This window comes from Zonotrichia albicollis, chromosome 1, assembly GCF_047830755.1.
Source record: "Zonotrichia albicollis isolate bZonAlb1 chromosome 1, bZonAlb1.hap1, whole genome shotgun sequence".
In the NCBI taxonomy this organism is placed as follows: Eukaryota; Metazoa; Chordata; class Aves; order Passeriformes; family Passerellidae; genus Zonotrichia; species Zonotrichia albicollis.
Window position 1 is genome coordinate 99833464 of NC_133819.1, and position 23258 is coordinate 99856721.

At 34.1% G+C, this 23258-nt stretch overlaps 1 protein-coding gene across 5 annotated transcripts in view; it reads left to right on the forward strand.

Annotated features, from left to right (window-relative positions):
* Positions 1 to 15613: 15613 nt before the first annotated feature.
* Positions 15614 to 23258, forward strand: part of CDH19 (cadherin 19) — a 114607-nt gene continuing 106962 nt past the window's right edge. For 2 of the 5 annotated variants that reach the window (XM_074548001.1, XM_074548012.1), the window contains exons 1-2: positions 15614 to 15750; positions 16209 to 16328. The gene's annotated coding sequence lies outside the window, so the exon portion shown is untranslated. Of the gene's footprint in view, positions 15751 to 16159; positions 16329 to 23258 lie in introns of those variants that run through there. The other 3 variants (XM_026797917.2, XM_005494907.4, XM_074547991.1) reach the window with 2 other exon arrangements.

A 23258-nucleotide genomic window follows, 5' to 3' on the forward strand; every position in this document is an offset into this window, starting at 1 on the left:
ATGGAATTTACAATGAAATATAAATTCCCTCCATGCTGATGTACCATAAAAATCTCATACTGTGTTTTGCAGGGTAGAGCAAAAGTCAGTCTTTTAATTATATATGTTAATACATAAATACTTATATATTTATGTATTAACATGACATATTCAATAGAAGTATAGGCATAATGGCAAATAGTCAAATTTGTTATGGTTAAATTCTAAATTATTACAATATAATACAACATTTTGAATACATCTATACAGATATGTGTGTGCACACATGTATAGGCATACATACATATGCATATATATATATAGTATATATGTATATATACAATAATGCAATTTCGCTTCCTTTTCTTCAAGGGGAGAATGTTTCTGTAAACAAGTGAACAAAGATGGAGCAATACCTTTGGAAATAAACAGATTTTTCAAATTACATTGTAAAAGATCTTTCGACAATTACTTCCTCTCTCTATGACAATAAGGATCTTTAAATCTACAGCCATATTTATTATTTTCATTTAGGCTTCTATATTTTTTCCCATAGATTATTTTTATTTTTATGGAATAGAAAAAATCTCAAAGTTGTTTTTGAAACCAGTTGATTATATTGCTCTTTTTTTTTTTGCTCTGTGCTGGTTTGATTCTTCAAAGTTCTGCCTTTCCGTAATGTGTGATAGAGTAGAAAGAAACGCTTGTCTTTTGAAAACTTTATCTTAGAAGGGTTTAAATCCTTACTTTATATTTTGCATGAGATTTGCACACAGCATAAAAGTTGTGTCTCTTCCTCTACTACTGTCCCTCTGGGCTTTTGCATATGGACACTGAAATTTTGTAACTTAGAAAGAATCATTTATCATATTTAAACACAGAGTAGCTTTCAAATGTTATTATAAAAGAAATAGGGTTACTACTGTAAACTCTTAGGCCTCATTTGATTTTTCAATAGCTCTATATTTAATTTTATTGTTGAAAATTTCTTATCAATGCTTTCTGATTAATGTTAAGGATAAATGCTTGCTCTCTTGAGGTTGTAGATTTTATTTTCTATTGCGCCAATCTTCCTTTTCTAGCATGGTCATCTGAGAATTTAATTGAACAAACAGAGTGCAACGTTTTCAGGTCCTTTTTCCCCATCGACTTGAATCCTTTTTTCCCTGCAGTTAAGGTGAACTGCAGATTATCTATTGGCACTTAAAACCTCCTAAAAGCTCCCAATATATTTATTCTCATTAACAGTTACCTCTGTATTAGAGATGGTCTACTAGCTGTTTCTTTCTTCCAATTGGCAAGTTCAGTGAGAAAATACATCAATTTCATCATTTTTATTTTGAACTCTATTAATTTTATTTATGAATAGTTCCCACAGAAGTCATTCGTAAATGGTATTGCCTATAGGACATGTATCCCACTGCTGGTTTTGAGGACTCACAAATGGCCTAAAGAGATCCTATTTTTACTGCCTTTTCCAGCAATTTTCATATCAAACATTCTCAAACTGCAGACAAAAATCTGCCTAAACTGTTTGTTTCCTGCCAGCTCTACTTCAGCTCTGAGGACTGAGCTGCAGTTCCTCTCTATCTAGAAGTACTCACTAGTAATAAAATGTTAACAATTTTGCACCTATTTGCAAAATTTAGTTATTCTGTTCATATATGGATTTTAAATTAAGGTTTCTAATTTATACTAGTTCAAAGTGAAACTGTTTTTAATTCAAGGTACTTGTATACTTGTGTCCACATCTTTAATAGATTTTTTCTTACTTCCCAAACCTGACGCTATGAGGTAATTTAACAAAGAGAAGGCAAAAAAAAGGAATAAGGAAAGGTTAGGAAAAGATCCCAGAAGCATTTATGGAAATTCCTAACTGCAGAGAAAGAAAATAGATGCACTAGCTTGGATGTTCAAGGGCTCACAGCTGGTGGTGCCTTTCAGCAAATAAGCAGGAACGCAGCCACAGATACTCAGCCAACAACAAGCAAAAGGACATTAAGATCTCTACTTCTCTCTGAAATTAGGCATCATTAATCAATGAGTTCAAATATTACTGAGGTGTCAGTATGGGAGGGGGCAGGCAGCCTATGTTGACTATGTTACTGCATAGGTCCTATTTTTATCTAAAATCAGTTTCTTGAAATGGTAAAAATACTTGTCGAAACAGTGGAAAAAAAAAAAAAACCAACCTCAGAGGACCTTTTCCAGAAGATGAATTCACTTGAATTGAAGAAAATAGCGGTATCCCATCACACAAAGACAGCAAAGAGAAGGAAACAATTTTCACGTTTTCTTGAGACATACAGCTTATTCTCAGTCTGCCAGAAGCACATTTTATCCCCTGAATACCTCTTAGTAGTCTACTGCTCTGTAGAAAGAAAGTAAATTTCCTACCACTCTTTCTAAATATCTGTAGTGATGGGGCTCTTTGGAAAGGTTGAGGTACTTTTTGAAAAGAGAGGAAATGGTTTGAGACAATCTTTTCTAACTCAAGGATATATAGCACAGTATCATAAACTTTGTTTCCATATCCCATGTTTCATTAAATCAGACATTCCTGTCTTCTTAGAACCTTGTTTGAGTTTCTAGACAAGGTTATTTTTCTTTTCCCTTAAATTAAGACCTCACTTTCCTTGTACAACTGCTATCTAGTTTCTGTTGCAGCAGATTACCTACTGACAGCAGAATTTCATTGAGCTGGCTCTTAAAGCCCCTCAGAGACATAACAGAAAGCATCAGCTTGACTAACAGAGATCTCTTCTCATGTTATCAGCTGGGGCAGGGAATATCTCATGGTTTCAGAGAGCTTCACAGGGGCCTCTGAATGCTCAGAAAAGCCAACAGTTCTCTTCTGCCCTAGAGAATTTGGAGTTACAAAATCTGCTTGAAATTCAACCTCAAATTTAAACTTGTAAATTTGCATGTCTGTACATAAGCTCCCACGTGCATATTAGGCATCTAAGCTCCTATTAAAGTTGTTGTAGATTTATATTCCAATGTTTTGAACTTGATTACAATGGAAATAGGGATTTTAGTAGTGAGACTACACTGTAAGTACCCTTCAGATCCATTATGCGAAGGATATAACTTCTCATAGCCCCTGGTAACAACATGTTGACAATTTTGCTAGTAATGTAATAGCTTTTGCTTTTAGTTGTGGAGTTCAATGACTCAATTCCTATTATGTCAGCCAAATGAGCAGCTGCCATATCTGCATTTAATATGGTTCATGAATATGGGACACAAGCTAAAATTCATCAAGATTGCTGATAGAATCCTGTATAACCAAATTTAATTTAATAGTAACTCACAGTGTAGTGAAAAGAAAATCAACTACTATCAGACTTTCTGTTTTACTGTTATTTTAGACATCCTAAAATTTTCATGTTTTGATATGAAAGGGGAACATATTATTTTAAATTCTAAATTATAGCATTTATGAAATTGGAGGAGAGCAGTATAGCATGATTAGGATGCAAACTCAATCTCTGTGAAAACTGAAGGCAAGTTTCTCATGTAGTTTTTACTTTGATTTTCTCTCAATATTTGTATTTCCTGGATGAACAAAGAAATAAAGATTTGTAATCAGGTTCCTAACTAGGGCTAAAGAATATTATGAAGGTTAGGTCTCAAGTCACTATGTTCACTGCTGGAGTATTCTCTGTAAAGTGCAGGTAACCATTAATATTTTGGGAAGTTATTCAATCTTTATTAACTCAGTCTCTATATTGTGAGATTCATTCAGCCTTAATCAAAGAATTCTTTCTACTATGCATGAGCATAATCTATCATAAAAATATAAGCAGGGTATTTTTAAGGGGGGATACAAAGGGTACAGTTACCTCAAGTATTTGGAGAAACAAGTTATCTTAGTGGAGCTAATAGAGGCAATGATATACTCGGAAAAAGAATATTAAATATTTATCAGGATTTATGAAATTAAAAAACTGTAAAGATGCTATACAATTATTAAATGCATAGTATTTGCACATATCTTTACAATATTTTGCCTATGAATGCTATACCAATGAATGTGTTTAATATTAATTTTATAATCAGCAATTAAACAAAACAATCACTTCTTAATAACAGTCTACTATATTTCACACTGAATTGTAATTATGTATTTAGAATACCGCTACTCTATTTTATGAGACTGTAATTTTGTTCCAGAATGGATAAACTGTAAGACCAAGGAATAAATAGGCCCTTGTGATGAAGGAATGAAAATTGTTTCCTCATAAAACAACACAGAGGAATTGGTGTCTCTGCTACACTGAGAGGTCTTATTCTTTTAAAAAGTATGTCCCTGACAGTGCTGGGTCCTTTGTTTGTTGTTCCACACTAAGGTGACCTACATATGTCCTGTCACAGCTTTGGGGGAAGTGCTGAGCACTTACCAGGACACTGTTCTGTAATCCTTATGTCTGAAAAAGAAAGCCTAAGTGCTTGAACACCTGAATGACTACTTTCCTCCCCATTATAAATTATTTTAATAAGAAATACCATTCCTTTCAAACTTCAAAAAATAGCACTACATTTCAGGCATAAGTAAATCACAGATCTGCTTTCCTTTAGGCAAGATAATAAACAAAACTAATGCAAATCTAAGTACCTAGAGAATTATTTTTAAACATTAAGGTCATTTAAAAAATCTGTATTTTGTTGCTGCAATTTGGAAAGGAAAAAATAAAAAAAAAGTGAGAAAATTTTTTAACTGAGAGAGATATAAAAGTTTAGTTCAAATGCTGTTTTTTTCCAGTGCTCTGTATTGCCTTGTTTGACTGTTTCTGTACCTTTTTATCATTGTTATGAAATAAATAATCTTATTTTGAAATACCTTTACCCTCTTACTATATCTTAGTAAGCACTGAAATATAAGTTTCTGGTTGCATTCTGGCTTCTCTTCAACACAAAATTATTCCAAGTTTCTGCATGGTTGAATTAAAGATCCAGGGGAGAAATGCTTTGACTTCTGAGAGACAGCTGGCTGTGATCATTCTGAATGTTTATGTAGTTGAGCTGTCCAGACAAGCAGAAATGTTTATTAGATGTAAAGCTGTTTTCTATCAGCAGTAAGTGCATGTATTTTTCAGGAAAATCTATGAACCAAAGTTTTGATCATTAAAAGTGTTTTGAGAGCTCCACTCCCATTAGCTGTATACTATAAGTGTCAGAAAAATAAGAAAGACCTGGAGCTGTATTTGCAATCATAAGTTCACACATTCTGAACTTCATTCTCAATAAATACTGTTGCATGAAATTTGACCTTTCTGTTTTCTGTATTTAAAGGAGAAAATCATAGGTAATATTAGTACTTTTAAATAGCTGAAAACCTCAAACATCAGAAAACTACCAATTTAGAGCATGTGGGGTTCATATGTGATTCACCTTGCTCTGTGATTGTTGGTAGTTTTTTCCTTAAAAATATGCAGAATTCATTGATCAGATATTGGAGTTTTATCTGTAGATAGATAACTCTCTTCAACTAGGTTCCTAATTCTGCTGTAGTGCATACAAAAATCATCTCATCTTCGTGGCTCTGCAGATTTTCCTATCCTCACTGAACTTTTCAAGTTTCACAGGGGTTGAGTGGAAAATCAGTGGGGTCTTATACCTAAATTAAAAACAATGGAAGCTCCCCAGGAAATTAATTCTGTTGTAATTACAGCAGTGAACTGTAATTTTTAATCAACAAGATTAAAGATAAAACCAATAAAACAAAGCAAGGTTCATTCTATGGAAATTTTTTAATTTGGAAATTGATGCGTACAAATGTATTTCATTGCTTTTATAAATTACTGTCATGAATGAAAAAATGATTAGTCTGAATAAAGTCATGTGTAAAATGTTTGTAACACAGGAAAACAGGAGGACTTCCTTTTAGAATGCTGCCCAGAAATGCAAGGTTTTTTTGTGTTTATGTAGAATACAGGAGGAGATAACTTTAAACAGGGTCAATCTTTTAGTCTGAACTAGCTTAAATTTATCTCAAAATTCTGAGATGCTCAAAATACCACTTGAGTATAACCCATAATTCTAACACAGGGCAGATTAGGAGATAGCTTATATGTAAGCAGCTGTTGAAGGTCTAGTGTTTCCATACAATTTTACTTACATAAATAAAAGACTTGTATTCATAGACTGCAATAAGTTACCCTTTCCACTCAATATAAAAAAAAAAAAAAATCTTCCATTAATTTATGATTTTTATATGTATTTATAAATTATTTCATAATTTTTTTTTTTTTTGAGAATAGGATGTGTTTGTTTTTTCTTTTATTTGGTTTTGTTTTGTTTGGGGTTCTTACTGCAGAGCTACTTGAAAATCAGTATGTGTGAAATCTAAGGAAAACTTGCCACATCTGACACAATGCAGCAGAGGAAAGAGAAGCAAGAATATTTTCATTTTCACCGATTCCTTTCTTTTTTCAGATGAAATACCTAAATATCACTTCTTTAAAATATATTTTATTAATTGAAGATCAAATGCATAAAAACATCAGTATCCCTCCAAGCTTATTACTCTTTGTACATAATTAGAAATACAAGGTGGCAAATCACGATTTCACAAAATGTCAATTGCACCTTGTGCTTGTACTGCTCATTGCACAATCATTTTGTCATGGCCTTCCAGTCAGAACTTACTGGTTTTCCTTATAAATATATAAGGCAAAGCTAGATATGGGCTTTTGTGCTCTGCATTTTCATGGGTGTCAATGACACCTGACATGCCAGATTGTATCAGGCTTGAGACTTAAAGTGTACCCCGTGTTTTATGAGCAGTTAATTTAAAGTGAATAGTGCTTCACAGTTCTCATAGTTCTCATAGTTTCTCTAGTGTTTCAGTTTTTCACTGATTGTTAAAGAATTATGAACTAAACACACTTTTTTTTAACTTGGATATCTAAATCCGAAGATTTTCTTTACATGTTTAATACTGCCAAAGTCCTATTTTCAATTCCACATAAACAAAAGTGAGAGTTTATGTTAAAAACTATAGACATCCTGATAGAAGCAATATTAAGTGGTTATGTTTCACTTCATTTTCAGTATATATTTTCCATCACTCTTTTATTCCGAAGTACCATCCCAGCTGAAGTACATGTCTTAACCATGATGTCTTCAATTCTTAAATAAACATAGAAATTAATTTGATAAATAACTCATTCATAATCATAGGCCATCCTAGTTCAGATTTTTTTCAAATGGCCCAAAAGAACTGGATTTGGTCTAATTTGGGATAAATCCCTTTCAGCTCTGTTCCCTGCCTTTCTGCAGAGCTACCAGCTTCTAACTCACAGTAGGTGCTACATTCCTTCTCTTTTCCACTCAAATCAGCTCTTTATGTCTTTCCTATATTTTGTGATATAGTGTTTTCTATCTATCAGTGAGGCCTTTGTAGGGAAACATCCCTATTTCTATTGTTTTTCTCTCCATTTCATTTCATTTCATTTCATTTCATTTCATTTCATTTCATTTCATTTCATTGTTCTTTCTAACTCACAGAATAAGGACTCTGTCCACCATACTGAACTCTTGAAAAGTTTGCAATTCTCTGATATGTTGGAAACCCAGTAGAAGGCCATGTGAAGCTAAAGATGAATTTGTTATGGTGGAATTTATGGAAAAGGCGGTTTCATCTCTATATAAGAAAAAGCATAACTTGCATTTCAACAGTAAGTAATTAGAAAAATAGAGAACTGGAAACATTTTTGACCAAAAAAGAGGAAAGGAAGGAAGGATTGTGATTCAATAATTTTGAATTTTTTATTAAAATTATTTGGATTTAGATTGACTGTGAAGGAGTAGAAGAGAGGATTTAGTAATAGAATTTTATATGTTTAAGTATCCCCTGATTTTGTACTGCACATTAAACAAGTGAAAATTTGAACATTGCATATTAAATTTTATATTTCTATAGGAATTTGATCTCCAGATTGATTAAGAAAGTGTATGTACGCTGAGGTTGTTCAGTGGAAGAAGAAATCTTTAATAATTTAAACAATTAAAGCAAAAATGCAAGATATGCTAACAGAGAAAAAAGGGAAGAGCACATTCTCACTGGATATTCTGAAAATATTAGCTTACTTGGCAAGGCATCATCAATCTGAAATGTAGCTATTTCTAAAAAATGTAAAGAAATATATTTTCAAGTATTGTGTATGGTAGTTAATCTCCACTTCAACTCTTGTGATTTTAGAGTGATGATTTCCACCTAAAATAATATTCCTGCCTATACCAAAGAAACAGGGGAGTCAGTCTAGCAGACATTACACAAGAAACTGAAATTGACTGTAAAGTGCTGTGAAATTCACACAGTAAACACACTGAAAGAAATTAGATTATCCTCCCATCACCTTTCTTTATAGAAATATGGGATGTTTCTTGTAAATTATAACAAGAGCAAGCACAATGTTTTCAAACTGAAGTGATTTCTGAGATGACAGTATTCCTTAAGACACTGATCTATTTGATTATATTATCTAACCCAGAAAAGCAATCTGCCACTGCTACAGAACAGCAGATGAAAAATAGCAACACTCGAAAAGAAGAATGGACTCAGGAATAATAATAATAGAAATCAAAACCAAAACACAACCTATTTTTTCATGCGGGTAAATCCACAGGAGGCCACAAAAACTGCTTTGCAGCACAGAAAACACTTGTATACTCCACTTCTTTCTCCTAACAGAGAGCTAATACAATTGAAGAAATCAACTTGTTCATCTTTTACAAAATGGAGTCAGCAAGATAGATATTTATAACAAAAATATTTTAAAGCCTTTTTACTACTTGAGAAGGTTTTAGAATACTACTTGAGAAGGTTTTAGAATTTTCTTAGAAAGTATAACAACTGGAAAAATCACAATTAGAAAAATAATTTTAAAAATCAAAACCAATTCTTTCTTTCAAGCCTTTAGTTTCCAGAATCAGATTCTATCTGCCTATGGAACCAAGATTACTTGTACAGAAAATCAGAATCATAAGTTCTTTTACTGTAAGTGATGCCAGCCTCATTTGCTGTCAGGAAACAGAATGACCAGAAAATAAGGTCATCCAGAACTGAAATCTAATTTGTTTTCTTCTCTACTTTGTTGTTGACACTTAAGTTCTGAACCAATGTGTGAGCAATGCAAGAAAAATGAGGCATTTTTCATTTAATAAGCAAAGACCTAAAGTTCAAGAAGCTGAGAGAAAGGAACAAACAATGAAATATGTGATATGTGGGGGAAAAAATAGAGCAGTGTGGAAGTGTTTCTGGAAATACAGGAAAATATTAACAGTAGAGGATAGAAAAGCAACTGTGAGACTATTACACTTCTAGTGACTTCTGACACGTGGAACTGGTGTGGGGGTGTAGATACAGAAAGTGAAACCACTTGTAAACTGCAAAAAAATAGAATTAGAGTAAATAAAATGCTATCTTTGCAAGATAAACTATACACTAAGAGTTTGAGCATTAAGGTCAGAAACCTTATTCTCAAACAGCGCACATATCTTTAACGATGCACATAGCCTTGTTTTCTATAATAATTTATAATGAAATCAGAAAAAAAAAAGGTGAAGAAAATTTGTTGTACTACACTTTTGGTTTATGACCTTTTTTAAAGTACATTTAGGCAGTTCTGTGGAATCCATATAAATGACTGGGATGTCTAGGAAGTCTGACAGCATTATTTACTAACAACAGCAACAACTGGGGACCAAGCTATCCTGCTTGATACATCTCTGTCTTCTACTGCTCTGAGTGGTGACTGATAACTAGGGTTAGTGAAGTTGCAAATGCACTGGCATTAAACAAGAGTAGTGACAAAAGGAAGAGGAAAGGCATAGAACAAAACAAAATTAAATAAAATGAAATGTGTTCTGTAAGAAAATCAGAGCACAGCACAACACATTGTAGCTACTCTCTCTGAACATTCTCAGTTTTACATTTTCCATGCAAAGGGTGTACAGCCTCAGAATCATGCTGCTTTCAGCTTCACTAGGGAACTCTGTAAAAGTTTACTGTATATCAGCATTTAATTTTTTTTCAGTTTGTAGCAAAAAGATTTTTGTGGAATTCTCATCATGGCAGCAATGTATCACTTCCTGAAAGGATGTGTCTGCTGTCAAATTTGTGTTACAAAGTCAGAAAGGTCAAACAGAAGAAGCAGTGAAATTCCAAAGCAGCATAAAATATATTGCATAGTGCTGCCAATGATTTATCACTGGTTTCCTTCATTTGAATTTATAAGGAACAGGATAATCTAATAAAAAATAAACTTACATCAGAAAAAAACCCCTTAACACAAAGAGCAGTGACAAAAATTACTGTATGAAAAGTTTAGGTGGGAATTAATATTTTACAGTGATTAAATCTTTAGGTCTTTCAGAAAATTTTTAAAGTATTAAAATATTATTATTTTGGGAAGAACATATTAATATATGTAATCTCATGGAATTTTTAAAAAAATTATTTTTAGTCAAGGATTTTTAAAATTTATTATTAGTCTTAAGGGTTAACATAAGCAGACCTAGCAAAATCACAGCAAAATATCAGAATTGCAGAATGACTGACAGGTGTCTGGATCACTATGAAATTTGAATCTCAATATCTGCTTTTTGTAGCAGCTATACGACAGTTCATGTGCAGACCAGAAATCTGCTGCCCTTTGAATATGACATTAAATATCACAGGAAGCAAGTTGGCATTTTGTTAGTTCTCTTCCTATCCCTCCTCTATGTTTGCTAATGGGTGGAAATCCTCATGACAACAGCAGTAGGGCAAGCTACTGTTCTCCAAATCTCAATCCAGGAACTTTTGTAAGTATTAAAGCAGAGTTTGAAGCACCCAATGTGCACAGTCTGCAGGAGATGTTATGAAAAACTGATGTATTCTCAGAACTTCAGGCACTGAACTGTGATTTATATGCTGAAGGCAAGTTAAAAAAAAATAAAGCAGAAGTTGAGTTAAATGGCACACCATTTCATAGAATGAAGGCAAGAAGATTTTCTCAATTTTTTTCTTAATCTAAAACTTTCTTTACACAGTAAAGTATCTTATATCTTACTCAAGATGCAGATTTTAGGGCTATAAGAAGTTCTATTCTCCTTTCAGAAGGCTGGTGTATTTAATTGCCTTGGAAAACCAATCTTGATGAATATCTTTATTACGATCCTTACACCTCTTTATGCCACAGTAATGCATCTACCTTCACATGTCCTGAGATGTTGGTGGAGAAAAGCAGTATATTTTCCTTGTAAATAACAAAACCAGTAGAGATTCACGTGGGTTTATATATACATGTGTGTGTGTCTGTGTGTTTTGCACAGTATAAATCAAAATTTAACTGAGTGTTGAAGTGTTAATTATGAAGCATGGAAGAATCATAACTGAAAAGGCAGAGAATTTTCACAGACATCCAGGAAATAAGTCACAGTCCTTCTGGTCTGCTGATTCTATTATCATTACTGTGAATTGCAGTGAAATTTCCTGTTTTCAGAAATCAATATTTTTTGCCTTTTTTTAATGTGCACAAATCAGAATTTGAAGTCCTCAAACTGAAATTTTTATTATTTTTTTCTGAAGAAAAATTTCCATGTTTAGTCTCAAAATACTACTCTGGAAAATAACTTTGCATAGTAAATACATGCACAAAAATTTAAAGATTAGAAATTTATTACATCAGGCTAAAATCAAATTGCTCATGAATTATTTTCCTTCTTTTTTTTCAGTATTGGCTGCAGTGTAGTTAAAGCTTAAAATGCCTTTGTATACTTGGGATAAATTAGGAAGAAGGAAAAATATTAAGAACTTTGTGAAAATACTTACTATATAAGATGCCCTGCAGTAATAGTTGTTTTTAATTTTGAGCATATTGATAAACTTGTCTACAGTGGCCATGATGCTATTAAATCACTAAAAAATATCATATTCCATTAATCACTATAAAGAGAAATAAACACCTTTAAAATTTTATTTTCATAGGGAAATGCTAGACAGATGCAGACATTGAGGAGGATTAACTGTTTTATCATATTTTCTACTTCATACATACATTCCTACATAACTACCATTAAATTCTAAATTTATTTTAGGGGTTAAAAATAAATATCAGCATTTTGATAGGACTTGGGAAGATTTCTATAGGTTCCCATAAATTTTAAGAGCCATCAGAGAGGTCCTTTGATGAGAAAGGTGTAAAAAGTAAGTCAGAAGCAATGGGCCATGAGAAGCACAAGGCAGGAGTTTCCAAGAAGCCATTATTTTGTATTAGCACTGTGTAGCAGCAGGTTCTCTGAAGGAGAGATCAAATAAGGAGGAAAAAGATCTGTGAGCTATTAAATCCAGAGAACAGGTAAAAAGACTGGAGCCAAACTGCTCAGAATAAAACCATAATTACTCTCAAGGAATCATATCTATGTCCAGGACAGCATTATCTGTGATAACTCTTGGCTGCACCTTAGTTTATCAGGATATTTAAACTGGCTGTAGGTGCAGGACTCACATACAATATGTTATATAGAATGGGAGACTGTGAAAATTCTTCATGTACTTGATGGGATTGAAAAAAAAATTAGGAGTGAGAAGCTTATAAATAGCACAAGAAAACAAATATTCAGGGTTTACTGTATCTTTAAGCATAGCATGCTCCCTGCTGAAAGAGCTCCCAGTTAGCAATTCAGGTGGGAAACAAGATATTACAATTCCTCTTTTGCTGTTTTCTTGTTTGTTGGTTTTCCTCAATCTAGAATAAAAGTAAATCAATCTGAATAAAAAAGAGGTTTTCTCTATATGTATAGCAACAAAACCATGACAAGAGAGATTGATGTGTCTATTAAAGAAGTAAGTGAGGGAAATCATATCTTAGTTTTGCCAAGGCTGTGCTTGCTGGTTTTTTTCTAAATGTTTTGGAGTACAATTTTATGTCTAAAAAAAGTTAACCCGTTCATCCAGGAAAACCAGGCAAATAAAAATTTGTCTTCCAGGATGATATTGAAAATAGTTTTCATGTCAATACCCAGACTCCCAACAGACTATAGGTTCAATGACCAGAAACTTTCCATGCTATTACCTGACAGCTTCTTTGAGACACAGCAGAGCATAAAATAGGCTTGCAACGTTTCTTTGTTTTGGGTTGTATTTTTTTTTTCATTGAAGAAGACTAGGATTGCCACTAAGAAAGCTTCAGCATCTGACATTATAAACAACTGGAAAATTCTAGTTATAAAAATTCTTAAAACTATTGTTAAATACATTAGGAAACATCATGGTGAAGCTTAGTTGGTTATAGATCTCCTCTTTTTGTCACTTTCAGTTTTACAACAGCCACTTGTTCACTTTCAATCCACATCAAGTCAGAGAAGTTATTTGACTGTGCAAAAAATCGGTGCCTTATGAAGCAGTTTTAGGGCCACATAGGATTAATGGAAGCAGATGAATAAAACTTAATAAATAGAACATAGAAATAATATAGACAGGTGAAAGCTCATAGATATTTTCACAGTTTTCATTTTCACAGTGTTTCAGTCTACATTTTAATTGTACTACTGGTCACCAAAATTCATTTCTGTGCAATGTGTTTGAAATATTGCAAATATTAATAACTTCTTAATGTCTATGATGATGATGTGATTGTAAGCATCGTATTTAAAAAGTATTTCCTCCTATCCCTGCATAAACCACTATCTGCCTATTATTTATCTTATCTGATCATATAAATGATAATCACAGGGCTTCCCACTGCACTTAGTATTAATAAAACTCTTGAGAGTGCCTGAAATAAATCAAATTTTAAATGAACCTTAAACCTTAACTAGCCTGCCAAGACTTGAGACAAAGCACATAACTCAGAAGTGGAGGACATGGAAATTTTACTGGATTGCTGAACTTGGTATTACTTCTGAATTGTGCCCGGGCAACACCTCAGGGCAAAGCTAAAGTCACTGCTGCCTTGTCCTTTCATTCTTGTGCATGGAATGCAAATAAAAAGGGACAATCCAGATCTAGCTGCAAACCAGCACATGACAGATGACTGATGTACCTTTGTCTCAGCAAATACACAGAGATACAGGGCAAGAATGATAAATAGCCTGTAGTTAAGCAGAAAATCAGTTCTCCTTGACAACCTCCATTTTTGTGATTGCAGGATAGCTATTGAAGTCCAAGGCAATAACAAAATCAACTAATAACAACAAATTTGTAGCAAGTATTTTAACAGCATAGTAAAACTAGAAACATAATTTAAAGAAAAAAGGACTAATTTCCTCTGACTTGCAAGCATTGGTATTGTCTTCTCATTGACTTTCAAACTTTCAAATTAACAGAAAGAGTAAAGCTGTCCCTGGTTTTGGACAGATTCTTCTGCAGTGGAAGTGTCTTTGAAAAACAGTGAAGTCAGCCAGTATGTCAGGTTCTCATCATCTCATCTATGGAGCTAATAATAAGCTCCAGAGTGTTAATGAGAAATGGTGAGTTGATCAAAAAACAACTCAGAGTATAAACCCTTAAATTAGATGCTCCAATACAATTTTTTGTGATACCATCCTATCTTGATTTTCATTACATTACTAAGTCTTAAGTTGCAAATGCAAGATATGGCTGGGGTTGTGTATTCTATTGCCCTCTGTTAGAGGTGGGGCTGTTATCTTCTGTTAATTGGGCCAACTGTTAAAACCAGGTGGAGCAGTTTTCTTTATCTCTTCCACAAACCAGTCCTCTCTCCAGAAAATATCTTCTGTTGATGGGCCATTGAGTCTCACTGCATGACTGATAAAATTGCATCATCCCATTGTGAGATACTCCACCCAGGAGGAGGAGCCAAGCATTCCTACCTGGATATAATCTGAGATTTAGGATACTACATGCAGCCTTTTCCCATTGGACTCAAGAGGAGTAGCCTTTTCCCTCTAGATTCCCAGAAGAAGCCCAGGTCTATCTACACCACCACTGAACCTTCAGAAGAAAACTATGCCCTTCTACAGGATCGCTGCTCCAACAGAGCCCCACATGTCACTGCAGGAGGACTGCAGGTGCCATTTAACTGGACTGCTACCAGCACTCTGACCCACAGGGTGTCAGGTTGTGTTCTGTCTGTGTTGTTTTGTATTACTGCATTTTTGTTTTTACTTTTCCTAATAAAAAACTGTAATTTCTACTCCCATATCTTTTTCTGAGAGCCTCTTAATTTCAAAAATATAATAATTTGGAGGGAGAGATTTACATTTTCCATTTCGAGAGAGGCTTCTGCCTTCCTTAGCCGACACCTGTATTTTCAAACCAAGACATCTTATTATCCGAATCATTCATGTAAGCAGGTATATTTGAGGAGTCATGGGATCCCACCACTGGGTATTGTCCAGTCCTGTCTTCCACAACTACTACTGAAAAGGTAAAGGTGAACGCAATAATTCTGTGACCTTGTGTGCCAACATGTAGATTTGTAATTTCCCATCTGGAGGATACCTCGAGAAACTCTCCATGTCAAGGTTAGAATGAAAATTGAGGAATTATCTCATCTTTTTAATTTGAATCCATGTGACTTCTAAATAGGGAACACAGACACTCTGAGGCAGTCTCCTTCTTACAGATCTCAGCTGTTTTTCTTGCTATCACAGCAGCCACAGACAGCTTGCTTGGACGCCATGGTGAGAGATGAGTCAGACCTCTCCATGCAGCAGAAGGTTTCCTCAAGCCCAACACTTCTGAAGACTGGACTGAATGATGCAGATAGGGTGGTTTGTACCAGAGGAGCTATCATATTATGGCACAAAATTCTGCAGGTATTTTTGGAGGAAAAAATTGTTTTTATCGAAGTGTAATGTGAATGAAATTGCTGTCAGGCATGTGAGTGCCTCCAGGGTCTGAGATCTCAAGTCTGAGTCTAATGTCTTGAATCAGAAATCCCAGACTCTTTTATTGACCAAAAATAATAGGACAATAGTGGTTTTTCCTTTCTGACAATTAAGAAAATCGGCTGCTAATTTAGACACTCAAAAATTTTAAAACCTACTGCTACTCTTAGTTAAAAATGCCATTCATGAAAAACTTATAGCATGTTTGCTGTGTGCTTAATATTTATTCAAAACCCTTTCCCACTGCAGCTGGGAATGCTGTTTCTAACCACTGAAGACAAGTGCAGAATGCTGGGGATGTAGAACAATTGGCATTGTTAAAGGCAACAGGGACAGCTTTCATCCAAAACATACTACACATCTCACAGATGCTGGTTATCTTCCAGAGCTGGTACTGATAAATGATGTACAACAGGAGTGAATGCTGAGACACAGCCAGCAGAGAAAAGGGTATCCAGGAGGAATTCCTTCACACAAAGAGGCAACTTATTAAATGAAGAGAGCAGGTACAGCGTTTATTTTTCCTTTGCACATCTGTTTTCCTTCTCTCTTAAACTCGGGACTTGTTTGCATGCTCTGTTTCAAGACAGAATAGAACATCTCTATTGTTTGAAAGGTTGTACAGTTTTTTCAAGATTTCCTGGTTTTGGGTGAAGTTGAGTTATTTTCTTCACAGTAGCTGGTATGGGTTAGTGTTTTGGATCTGTGGTGAAAAGTGGGTTGGTAATACAGAGATGTTTTTGTTATTGCTGAGCAGAGATTGCCCAGAGCCAAAGTCCTTTCTGCTTTTTGTACTGACACACTGGTGAGGGTGTCGGGGCTGCATGGGAGGCTGGGAGCAGACACAGCCAGGACAGGTGACCCCAGCTGACCAAAGGGATATTCCTGACCATATGGCATCATGTTCTGTGTATAAAGCGTGGGAATGAGGAGGAAAGAGGTGAGGTTTGGAGTGGTGGCATTTGTCTTCCCCAGTCACCATTACATGTGATGGTGCCCTGCTCACATGGGGATTGCTGAACTCCAGCCTGCCCATGGGAAGCAGTAAATTAATTCCTTGTTTTACTTTCCTTCTGTGCTTGGCTTTTGCTTTCCCTATTAAACTGTCTTCATCTCAACGCCCGAATTTTCCAGCTTTCACCCCTTCATTTCTCTTCCAGGTCCATCTGGTGGGGAGGGGAGTGAGTGAGTGGCTGTGTGGAGCTTCATTCCAAGCTGGGGTTAAACCATGATACCAGTCTAACCTGTCTCATATATTAAACTGTGTAAAGAACATTTGCAACTAATTGAAAACACGCATAAACTCCACAGATGAATGCCTCAGTCATTATCTTTCAATTATGAATCTTGGCTCTATCTATTCTTCAATATCTGGTTTTGAAACCACCTTCAAATCCTGACCTACAAGCTCAGTAGCTTGTGTAAGATCTGGAAGATAAAGAACACTTTGAGTTTTGGCTCTGCATTATGTCAGATCCTATTTATGGGGAAATATAAAATTACAGTCCATGGTGACTGTGGTGCGGCACACATTTAATGGAATAGGCATAATTCTCTCAGAAACATTGTTGTTTGAAAGTAGAAATCAAAGAATTTGCAATATGTTATACCAGGCTCTGATCTACTTCCAGCAATAATGGGAGAGTTTTTAAAAGAAACCACAGACTTTTATCCACTCAGCTCTCAGGTTCAGAACCAAACAGTGCTGAGTATGAAAGTGTGACTCACTGACACTGATTCAGGGGTGATGAGGACATTTTAAACTTACCCTAGTGTAGTTAATTGTAGATCCACCTGAAGTGGTATGTTCCAGCAACCATAGAGATCTCAAAACCTTTAAAAATTGCTTGTTTTAATTTGCTCTTGATGCTAAAAATGTTTTCTTTAAAAATTGTGTATCTTTAGGCAATTGCTGACGTATATGAGGGAATGTTCTAATGAAATTTTAATTTTTGAAAAAAATTGTTACATGCAATATGAATAAGTGAACAAATGTAAGTATTCACAAATTACTTTTTCTTACACAGGAAAAGAAAAAATACTTTTAATTCATAAAAGTATTATGCCTTACCATTTCAAAGTTTGAGTTACTTTTCCAATTTGTAGTTATTTGATTGAAATGACTTTCCATTTTGAAATTTATTTCATTTTAGGAAAAAACTATGCCAATTTTAAAAATAATTATTATTTGATGAGATAAAAATGCTGGAGATTAACAAGTTATTAATCTATTATCTTTTGTGCTTCATTTTTATTTTCATTTAATTCAGAAATCTTAAGGGCCAGGGAAAATCTCTCTCTCTCTCTCTCTCTCTCTCTATATATATATATATAAAATTGTTTACAGCTAAGAATGGAGAAGTGAGTAAATTAAGAAAATTTTTCCCTTTTCTTTTTATAGACTTTATTTCTCAGTTCTACTTCATAAAATGAACACAGAAAATGTTACAAGTCATGTCATGCTTCCCTTGATCATTATCACCATATTCAGTTCAAAACAAGATTAAATAGGTACAAACTGATCAGAAAGTAATTTGGCTGGTCACTGGAAGAACAATATTAATCATCAGAAGATAACGTATTCTTTTATCCTTATTCATTCTCTCAGAATTAGTTTTAGAGCCTAAAATTATTCCATGGTCAAAGTAGTCTGGATTTAAGCAACAAAATCAATTAACCCGATTAATCATAGATCCATTTGTTCAATGGAAGGTGTGATATTACAGCAGACTGTGGTACTGAATGATTAATGAATTTTCTTTCGCTCCTGAGAAGCCACAAATAGGAGTATGGGTTTTTCAGTTCAGTTCTATCAATAGTTATAGGCCTCTATGCCAAATGTCACACTAGTTTTTAATTTTTGCTCCTCTAATGCATGCTAAGATCAAGAAATGACTCAGGTGTTTACCCATTTCCTTCTTTCCCTTTAGAAGTAAGGGTGACTAAACAAAGGGACTTTGAATTTTGGGTTTGGATCATGACAAGATAGACATCTGGGTCCAATTAACTCTCCTAACCTGGCATGCTGCAAGAAGGGTAGTGTTTTAAAATGTAAAAGAAAGGAGTAAAATCTCCTTTTTTCCCAGAAAAAGAGCATGAAGGAAGCTGGGAAGACAAATCAGTATCCATGTCTGGTCTTTCTCTTCCTTACAGTGGAATCATATTTTTATCCTTGCATCCCACAGATCTAGAATTTTTTTTGAGCATGTTTTTTCAAGTCTGGGATACATTTAACTCTTTTTCTTCCACAATGGGGGTACAAAGTCTACATAATTGCACAAATTGTTTATTATATCCTAAAGGATATTGGAAAATGAGTGAAAGCTTTATGGCTGGTGTGGAGGATGAAATCTTTGTTTGCAGACACCCTGGGGTGGGAAACGTTGTTAGGATATTCTCATATGGACTGTGCTATGAAATTACAAATCTAACAGAATAATTAATGAAACCTATGCTTCACAGTCCAGCAGTTGTCTTCTGTATCCTGAACCCAGAGTTATCTGTCCCATGGAAGCAAACTGAGTTTGAAAAAATGTTTTTCTTCACACTCCCTGCTTACCCATGATTGTATCGGATGACTCAACTTACTTGTTTGTGAGACACATACTAGCCACAAAAGTGTAAAGAAATATCCACATTCTCCTTTATCAATTGTTAAAGAACAAGATGGCTTAGCTGCCCCACTGTAAAGCTTATTTGCAAAAAAAACTTCAGTATATTACAGTACGCAAAAATTATACAACTGCTTCTACAAATGCTTTTATCAACAACTCATTCAGCAACAGTGCACACAGTGAATGGGATATAATCCCAATCTTCCTTGGGAAGACAACTACAGACCTTAGCAGGAGAGTTCAAACTGATTGCACTGCACACAAATCTGAATTTTTTTATCTATTTTCCTTGCAATAGACTGGTGTAAGCCACCAAAAGAAATAGAAGTCATTCCCTTTTCAGTCTGTCAGATCAATGATCCACAAATAAAGAAGACTTCGTGCCAAGAATTAGAATAGATTGGAGATCTGTTATTGTTGTCTTCAATGTACTTAAAAAATAAAGCTCATTACGAAGATTTGCATGTGCACTGGTTTTCTCGTGTTCTGCTTTTTTTTTCTGATTATAATCTATTTTTTCAGGACTTGGTCATATGCAAACCTAGAATTAATATAAAGGAGATATTGAAGTATACCAAATATACAGAACAACTTAAATACTAAATGCATTTCTACCAACTTTATAGGTAAAGTTTTACAGTTATTTCAGTGACTTATTACAAATCAGATCTTGTGCTTGTGCAGCATATTTGTCTGAGTTTATCTGAGGATAATCACGTCACACGAGAGAAGAAGAAAACTCTAAGAAAACCCTAAGAAAACTCTAAAACTCTAATGTCTTTCATTAAGTTTGGCTGTGGCTGTTATTCTGCTGTGCAGTAACCTATGTGGGACACTGAAGATCACTTCCTGATAGTAGAAGTCAGTAAAGTGAGGTCTGGTATTTCTTTGGTATAATTGTCTACATTTACAGAAGTTCATGAGTACATCTATATCACATGAGTATAGCAAGGAGAAGTTATTGGGGATTTTGATTAAAACATTAATGACAACTCTCTTAATTAAAGTTCTATTTAAAAAATGGAAACACTCAAACAGAAGAACAAAGCAAAACAGAACTATTCAGGCATTTTCTTCAAGTCTGCCAAAAGATTTCCAGTGTAATATTACCCTTCTTCCATTCCTCCACAGCTGTACCCTGCTTCTGGGCTGCAACAGAGAAATGAAAATGTGCCTAAACAAACATAAACTATAGGCCTTGTGTGATTATATCTTTCCACATTTAAACAAGATAATAAATGATGATTTACCTTTTAGACAATGACAACAAATCTTGATCTGAATGAGTCTGAAGTATTTAAATCTGTTAACTTTCAGTCATTATTTGGAGATTACTGTAAAATCATATTTCTGTACTAGAAGTGGTGTTCTTCTTGGAAAGAAAGTTTGCATATTCCATTTCCTGGTATGTAACTTCTTCAGACCTTTCTAGTTAATTTTGAATTCATAGAGCCATGGAAGGGATGTGAGAGATCTAACCAAATAAACCCCAGAAAACAGAAGATGTGAATGATTTTGTTGTAATAGAACAAAGCATCTTATGCCAGGTTACCTGCAGGCCAAATTGCTTGAATTATCCCCTTTATTGAAATATATACTGCTTTACTGAAATCCATGTAATGCTTTCATTGTGTTCTATGAAATAATGTTTAAGGAACATAGGCTTTGTTTGTTTTTCTAAACACTGAGTCTAAAAATGTGTATATATATATGCAGGTATGTTCTCATATTCTTTAGTTTTATCAGCCCTACTCACACACAGAAATAGTGTTTGGACTTGTGATGTAGGGGAAGGAAAGGTACATCTACTCCTCCAAACTTGTTTAATTCTTTCAGATTTTAATTTTTGAGCTAACAATGTTATCTAAGCATCTCCCATTAGGCTACAAGAAAAATGGAGGTTTTTTTCACAAAATTCATGAAGTTTGTCAGAAAACAGAAGAGCAAAATCTCTAAGCTAAACAAAAATGAGATGTCAAGGTTTGGAATATCCAGGACAGACCTTGATAATGAATAAAGCAGATTCTTACTGAGAATTTTCTTAGATCCTGGATTTCAGAGGAGCTCTTGATTTGTGTGGTCTTTGTTACATTGGGTAGATAATTTGTCTCATCATGATTTAATTTGTCACACACCACTTACTTAGCAGATCCAGGGAAAATAATAGCCTTAAGGATACTTATATTTGATTGTTTCAGTAAGGAAAAGACGCTTTTTATACACTCAGTGTCCCCACCTTATAATTTGCAATTATGAATTACTGAAAGTGGTGACAGATGCAGTCCAAACACTCATGATAAATAAAGTTATTTAAAATCCAACTATAATTTCTTGTGAATATAAAAACTAACTTATTTTTTTCTTTTTGAGCTCAAGGCTTTGAACATTTTACCGCTTCTTTTAAAAAATCATACTACCAAGGAATGAGATAATATTCAATTGAAGGCAAAGAGTATTACAGAAGAAGAAAAAGGTGAAGCAAAAATTCCATGCATGTAAGATTGATAGTCAACAGAGCTTTTTGTGTGTGAAGCACAATAATCTTTATGGGAAAAAAACATCAAGCTGCCGTAAAACAATGTTGATGACTTGCCTGGGCTGCTGTAGGACATTTATTATCTCATTCCCATGAATGTTGTGGTAGACTCACTGGGATTTTAAATTTAATTACTCCTATTTCAAACAAAATTGAGAGAAAAAACGGGGGAAGAAATAATAAAATATGTTTGAAGACCACAGATGAAATAAACAATTTTGAGGCTGATGTTAATCCTTAAACTGTGCAATACATTTAAAGGTAATCATATAAAATAGATTTTATCATGCTTTGAATTTTTCAGAACATTTCTGGGTGACTTTTTATACTAAAGACAAATATTCTTTCATATGTGTGCATGTATAAACATATTTATGCACAACAATAAAATATTCTTTATGAATTTGGGCTGCTGACCATACCGAGAAGTTAATAAACTGGACTGAAAACTGTAAATGGAAGACATGTCAGATCAAAGGTACAAATAAAATAGTGCTTGAGTTAGTATACAACTTCTAAAATTATTGGTTAGTTCCACAGCTAAAAAGCATTTTTCATATGCCTTTTTTGGTGATAGATATTAGACCAAAATAATGCATCAGTCTATTCACCCTTTAGTATGTATTATTTGATGTTTATAACTGTATGAAAAGATGGAGTTTAAACATCACAACTGAGATGTAAAAATAGTCACAGGCAATATAGTTCTACTTTAAATTTTATTAGGGTTACCTCTATTCACTATTTATTCCCCTAATTGCTGTGATCTTATATCTTGAAGAAATCCCCAAGTGTGGTGAACTTAGAAATAGGAGCATGGTTCATTGAGGTCGTTCAAAAAATTCAAATTTGAACTTTCTGTCTTGATGTTAGACTAATATAGTTTGGTGTAGTAGATAACATGATGTCTATATGCATCTCTCTGTTGTCAGACACTGGTTACATAAAAATAACCTTATTTTCTCTGACATGAAGAGAGCACTGCATCACTGAGCCACTAACAGTGAATATTATCATCACAAATCTATAACATCTCTAACAGATATTGATGCGTGTATGCTTTGTATCCAGAAAAAAAGAAGAAAATTATGTATCATATCCATGTTTTAAAGGTAATGGATCAAGTACTCTTGATTTTTCTCAAGGAATGTAAAGTGTGATTTTGATTGCAGACCATCAAACTTCAGTCTTGATCTTCAGTTTAAAGGAAGACATGTAATACCTCAGGAACATAATCTTATTATGGAAAGATCATTATGTCCTCTGGCATGTATAAATCTGCCTAA